Genomic DNA, 7,465 nt, shown 5'->3' with positions numbered 1-7,465 from the left:
TTCAAGTTTGAATCGAAACATGCATCATCCATCCATAAAATCTCAACAAAATCAGCAGATTGCGTCATTAGTATAAAAGACATAACATAATATAGTTTCGAAGTTTATGAATTTGCCGGACGAAATTCCTAGCACTCACCCGGATTTCGCTTCATATGTAGGTATGTACGTCAATCTTGTCACTCTTAAACAAACGTATGGTGAAAAAAGAAAAGGAAATGTTTAAAATCATACATATACCGGCAAGCTTTATGGGACTGTATTACTCAATTTCCCACTGGGAAAATCCATTTTTTACCAACTACACCAGTCAGCCTTTGCACTCATTTTATATTGATAAAATGACTGTAGAGGCTATATGGATTCGGTGAAAAATTAGTCCTATTTCTTCTTCTGTTATAAAATGCAAGCTAATAAATATTTTTATACATAAACGAAAGACTCGGAGCGGAAACTCGGCCTTTCCGCCCGATCACATCATGGGATCGGAAACTTGGGCTTTCCGACCCAAGCTAGTACAAGCAAATAGCACAACGGGGATCGGAATCTCGGCCTTTCCGACCACGTTCAAAAAATTAAAACCGCTATAATTTTATCAAATACAGCATCACGGTAGACTGGAGACTCGGCCTCGCCAGCTACTTACTGCTTGAATTTATTATACACATATATGCAAAGAAATGTTTAACCACGTCCTCTCGTACTAACCTTCTTTTTCCAATATCTAGGTAGCCGAATACAATTTTATATTTATTTTTTTAAATTTATTTGTTAATGTAGGTGTGGTGGTTGAATGTCCCAACAGATGTTGCTTATAGCAAGGGGGCCGGCATGTTTAGGCCATAAGCCTAAACCAAACTTTAAAAGGATGAACCACCCTAATATATAATCGCACACACATACACATATATGTACATGCATACGAATATGTACATACACCCTTTTGCATTATATTTCCCGCCAAATACTTAATATAAACAAATTAGCTTAATTTCCCCTCAATACAGTTCGCTGTTTGAGGGCGCCGCTAAACCTTTTATAAAAGAGCGCGGTCATTCCATTTTTGTCACTATCAAGCACGGACGTCTTTCAGCCACCACCCCTCATCACACACCACAAGGTAATGTTGTAAAATATTCTCCGCAAACCAAACACTTTCAGTAAAGAGTTAGCAAACATATTATTAATTTAAACAAACTTGTTTTTTTCCATTAAATTAAACTTGGATGCCCTGATGGAGTTGCGGGCCACATGCGCATCACAAGTTGACACATAGTTTGTTGTTTTTTTTTTTTTACCGTATAAGTCCAAGTTTCAAGCTTTGTGCAATATTTTAAAAAAGCAGCAAAGTTTCTTAAAACATTCGATGTTTTTAATTAGATCTCTCAGGGCCGTTTTCTCGACTGCCTGCTAAAAACTGGCGGCCAGTCTGCTTTATCGACTTTTTATCGATTGCCTGTTATAAGAATGCACCGGTTATCTTTAACAGGCAGTCTAGAAAACGGCCCTTAGAAAGATTTTTCAGTTTTGTAGCCCATTCAATTTTAGAATAACAAACTTCCACGTCTTAAGTAGCTAGGGCCAGAGTTGCCACTTTGGTAAATTATTACCAAAATTGGTAGAAAAAATTTGGGTTGGCAAAAAGGCACATTTTTTCTAATTTTTGTAGATTTTTGATAAAGTATTTTGTTTGAAAAGTAAATAAAATTTAAGTTCCCGATTTATCTTTCGTAGTTATCTTTATATTATAAAGGTTTCTCGAAAAGTGTATTATACTTTATTGCATTCATTTTCGAACGCTTTAATGCACACTTTTTATATACATATGTGACACGTAAAGTTAAAAGGGACCTACGCTCAGAAAAAAAGATTTCGAGAAAAACGACTTTGAAGTTTACCAAGTTGATTTTGATGCTTCTGAACGTTTTAATGGATTGAAACTCGTTACTCGGGGGTTTTCGGGGTCGCTGATTACGAATCCGATGTTAGTTTTCCAAAATTCAAAATGGCGGAGCCAATATGGCGGATGACTTTTTTAAAAATTGATTAGAATCGCTTGAAACTCGTTACTCGGGGGTTTTTGGAGTCGCTGATTACGAATCCGATTTTAGTTTTTAAAAATTGAAAATGGCGGATCCAATATTGCGGAAAAAATTTAAAATTTGATCGGATTCATGTGGAACTCAAAAATGTCGTTGACACCGAATTTTGAAAAACTGACATCGGATTCGTAATCAGCGACCCCGAAAACCCCCGAGTAACGAGTTTCAAGCGAATTTAATTAATTTCAGAATTGTTTGTCAGATTTGATTTTTTCTGTACTTTTTTTTGTGAAAGTACCTAACTTTGAAGTGAAATTGTGAAAAAACGAATGCAGCTAGAAAGCTTTGCTTTGCTTTTGCATTGGAAAGAGCGGCCCGTTTACTATAAGAGTCGATGGAAAAGTTAAAACCGATTTTTTCTGACCGTAGGTCCCTTTTAACTTTACGTGTCACATATGTACATACTAGTAAGCCCGGGCATACATTGTCCTGCTACACACCGATACATAGGCAGGTTACATGCAGCTTGGTACACGGTAACTCGGTGCTCGGTAATTTTTTCCCATGTGTTTTGTTTGTGTAACACTATTTTACCCAAACAAAATAGCTTAGAAAAAATCTCCGGACACCGAATACCAAGCTCGGTGTGAAGACTCATATTGTTTCTAACGTCTCATTTGATATCGAAATTTACAAACGATTGTTATTATTGTTCACAACGTTTAAAAAAAACGATCTCTGGTTCAAACATCAGCCAGGGGATAGATAATATTGGATGGTGTCCAAACGGCAAATTTTTGGTTGCTGTTGATGTGTGCATGTTTATGTATGTGTATAAATACATGACACATTAGCTCTGATCCAGTACTCCATGAACTTACAGGATTTTACACGAACTTGCAGGAAGTTGCAGGAAAAATGTTCCCGTACTCCGAAATCCTCCAAAATCCTGTAAATGAGAGCGACTTTTGGAGAGTTGTGTAGATAATGAAGTTGCAAGATTTTACCCGAACTTTTTCTTCTGGTAAAATCATGGAAAGTGTCAAGCAATCACTGGTTGACGTTTTTACAGGAAAAATGGTTTTTTTGTTCTCGTACTTTTTGTTTTTACTCACTTTTTACTCTCACTTCAGAGAGTGATTTTGCTGTTTGACAGTTTTACAGGATTTTTCACGAAAAGTATTGGATCAGAGCTATTATTTTGTTGCTATCCCAGCTTTTTCTCCCCAACATAAACATACATATGAAGCATAGCCGCGAATAACATTGGAAAACTCCCGCTTCGGATACGGGCAGTTTGTAGTTGGCGTTAACGAACATAGCGACACGAGATTTTTAAGAGAAGCATAGAAAAAATTTCGATGAAAAAAATATTTTTTCTCGGGTTCGAGAATATCCTGTTTTTTAAGATGGAACCAACAAAAGACACCCACACAATTTCATTGAAATCGATCAGCGGTGTCACTGTGACACCGGATTTTTATATATTAAGATGTATGTAGATATATATGTATGTATGTATATCGATAAAAGGCGAACATATCGTGCTCTATTCAAAACTCATTTTACTGGAATCCTGAGGAGCTTTTGATTGCCTAAACATTTTAAATGATTCTTTAAATAATATTGTATTTTTCGAGCTCAAGGCCACATGAAAATCAAAACACTATTTTTGATTTTGCATTCGTTTTTATTTGCCGATATTTCGACTTCAGTCTGAAGTCATCATCAGGACTGAAAAAATACATTATTACAATTACACACATTAATACATATGTACGTATAAACATAAACAAGTACAACTTACAAATTTAACAATGTTTAATCGACTGAAACAGATGAGCGAAAAACAATATTTAAACAAGCAAATTTGGAGACAATAGAAAACATCAACATGAGAATGTAAACAATTCAAAATACAGTAATTGTAAACAAAAATCCACGAACAACAATACATAGGAAAACGAACAGTAGGACATGAATATGTATGTATGATAAACATGCGCCAATTGTCGGTGTCCGATTTTAAGTTGATCCTTTTATTGTTAGGGGTGTTCATAATATGTAGCATTTCCAAAGTATAGCGTTTATGGTAATGCTTTTCCTTTTCTAAAATTGTTACGTTGTCAAAGTTTGGATAATGTCCCGTATTCTTACAATGATATAACAAGGCCGTATGAGCGGAAATCCTTGTCTTTAATTTTGATTTAGTTGTCCCCACATATACCTTATTGCATACATGGGACCCGTCGCCATTGCATGGAATTTCATACACTACATTGGATTTCTCATAAGTCGGAATCTTGTATTTTGTATTGCTGTAGATTTGTCGTAGTGTGTTATTATATGTAAATACAATTATATAATTTTCTTTATCATATATACTCGAATTCTTAACCCTTTCGGATATCCCTGGAACATATGTCGATGATTTGTAAATTTTGTTTTCCCTGTCTTTATTTGTCCCCTGTTTAGTAGTACCAACGTAGTAATAACGAATCATTTTGTTTATCAACGACGAGGGAAATCATTATATTCCAGAATTCTTTTAATAACCGCAATATTTTTTGTATGATAAATTTTGTCACTAATCGAGAGGACCCTTCTAATAAAATTGTTGGCTGTATTTATAATTATCTTTTTCTCATGTTTGGAGTGAAAGTTAATTAGTCTCCCAGACGCAGTCGGCTTTATGTACAAGTTTATCGTTAATAAATTATTTCTTCTTATTACTAGAGTGTCAAGATAAGATAACTGTCCATTATTTTCCTTTTCTATTGTAAATTTAATCGACTTGTTGTAGTTATTGAGTGTCTGTAGCATTATGTCCATATCTTGTGTTTTAATAATGGCAAATAGATCATCAACGTATTTGGTGAGTAAACGCGGTTTGTTGGTGGAGTTTCTTTCAAATTTGTCCAGTAATTCCTCCATTACTATATCCGCTATTATAGGTGAGGCTGGAGAACCCATTGGCATTCCTGATCGCTGCTCGTAGATTTTATCATTGTACTTAAAATAACAGTTCTCCTTAACGCAAATTTTTTGTATTAACAAGAATAGTTCTTTCGTCAAAAAGGTGTGGTTTTTAATCTCGTCCAATTATGAGGCTATGATTTCGATGGCCAAATCCACCGGTATGCTAGGAAATAAGGACACAACATCGAATGACACTAAAATCTCATCATCAAATATATAGGAGCCTTTAATCTTGTTTCTAAACTCCATTGCGTCTTTAACATTATATTTGGAAGACTAATAATTTTTTTGGAAAATGGGCGTGGCACCGCCCACTTATGATCACATATACATATGTATCTCGGTAACCGTTCTACCAATTTGTACCAAACTCGGTGTGGTTATTGTGCTTGCCACATAAAAGCAAAGCACTGATAATTATTGAAATCAGACTGAAATTGAGGCCGCTTTTCATATAACGGTAAATTTCAGAAATGCTTGAAACTTCAATATTTCGAAATTTAAGGACGCTGCTTTACTCAAATTTGATACATCCCGGCTTACCATGTAGCGGTAGCTTTCGTAAAGATGAAGATCATATATTTGATACTTGCGCTGGGTATTTAATGTTCGGCTCCGCCCGAACTTAGACTTTCTTACTTGTTTAACAAATCGAAGTGACGAATTTTCAGTATAAATTTACTTAAACCAACGTGGACATGAATTGCTTTATCGCCTCTGAATCTGTAGAGAAATAATTGAAATTTTTGCTTTATAAAGTCCATTTGCCATTATGTAAATATTTGTGATTGAGATTAGGTTAAATTTCAGTTGTTATAATAGAGCTCTCAACTAGATGGCGTTGAATTACCTTTTTTGTTTCCATATGTTTATTGCTTTAATAAACGCAATTTCTATTTAAATATACTGTCAGGAATGTATTCCAAATATCAAAAAGTAATTTAAAAACCAATAAAATTTTGTTTTCGTCCAGCTAAATTTGCTATTCGAAGCAATGTGCGTCATTCTCTGACCATAAATACATAAGCTTCGACATGTTGATCTCTCCCAAAAGAAATAGTTGGTTCCTCAGAAATCCTAGAAACTAGACGATATGAAGGCTAAGCCACGCAAGTCCAACACAAAGGTTGAACTTGATGCGCACTAAGCGTAGATCTCAACCTCCTTCGTGGAATAAGGAGCTGGGATTACAAAGACGTGTGGTGCTAGAAAGCTTCAAATTGGCCAAGGTAGCAGATAATGAATTATGCTGGGGGGAGTACAAGGACTTACTCAAGTCATATAAAAAAAGAAGTGCGAAGGTCAAAGAATAAGTCCTGAAGGGACATCTGTGAGAACTTAAAGGAAACAAACGAAGTAGGCAGGCTTAGGAAATTTCTAACCAAGATTCCAAGCGAACCTTGCCTAATACGTAAGAGTTGCGGGGACTGGACCAATTCAAGCGAGGAGTCGCTATAAGACTTTGTTAGCACTCACTTTTCGGGATGCATGGACTCGACAAACCTCGATAGTAGGGGAGGTATAGCGAGCAGCATCCCGTCAAACGTCATAACGTCTTCCAAAGTAGAATGGGCAATCCACAGTTTTGAGCCCTACAAATCCCCGAGAGTAGACGGAATATTCCTAGTCTCGCTCCAGAAGGCTAGTTACCTTGTGGACCATGGCTGACGGCGATATTTTTGGGCTGTTTGAGCCCGAGCTATGTGCCGGTACCATGGAGGGAAGTGAGGGTTGTCTTTATACCCAAGGCAAGCAGGAGCAACCCGGTTTTATTTAAGGAGTGCGTGCCCATAAGTCTCAGCTCATTCCTCTTAAAAACGCTAGAATTATTGACACTCACATCAGGGACACTCTGCCACCAAGCATCTTGGCTAAGGCCCAACATGTGTACACAAATCGTTAGTACAACACATTGATAATGGTCTAGAATACAAAGAATATGCTCTAGGGGTATTTCTGGATACTTCGGGAGCATTCAATAATTCTCAAGTGAAGCAATTATTAATAGCATCGAACCAATATGCATAGAACCTGCTATTTCGCTGTGAATTAAAATCTTTCTCGAGCAGGCCAGGGGTTAACGCAGAAAAAGCAGACGTTATACTCTTCACAAGAAGATATAAGGACCAGGTGTGGAGACCCCCGAGGCTAGGTATCATCTATTTGCCAATTGAAGACCACACAAAGTAGTCTAGGGAGTAGTAGTAGGGAGTAGTCTTGGAAAACAAGCTGCTGTGGAAGCGCAATGTTGATGAGAGGGTGAAGAAGGTCAGTAACGCCTTTTATGCATGTAAAAGAATTCTGGGAGTCACTTAAGGTCTGTCATCTGCTATGATGCATTATCACCACATAACAATAGTCAGACCAATACTGCTCAATGGCGCTTGGGTGTGGTGGAGAGAAGGTTCAGCGACTCGCACCACGGGAGCCCTGAGGTCCACTTC

Source organism: Rhagoletis pomonella, unplaced genomic scaffold (assembly GCF_013731165.1).
Source record: "Rhagoletis pomonella isolate Grant_MI unplaced genomic scaffold, Rhpom_1.0 Rhpom_scaffold_00064, whole genome shotgun sequence".
NCBI classification, from domain to species: domain Eukaryota; kingdom Metazoa; phylum Arthropoda; class Insecta; order Diptera; family Tephritidae; genus Rhagoletis; species Rhagoletis pomonella.
Note: the sequence above shows the minus strand (reverse complement) of the source record.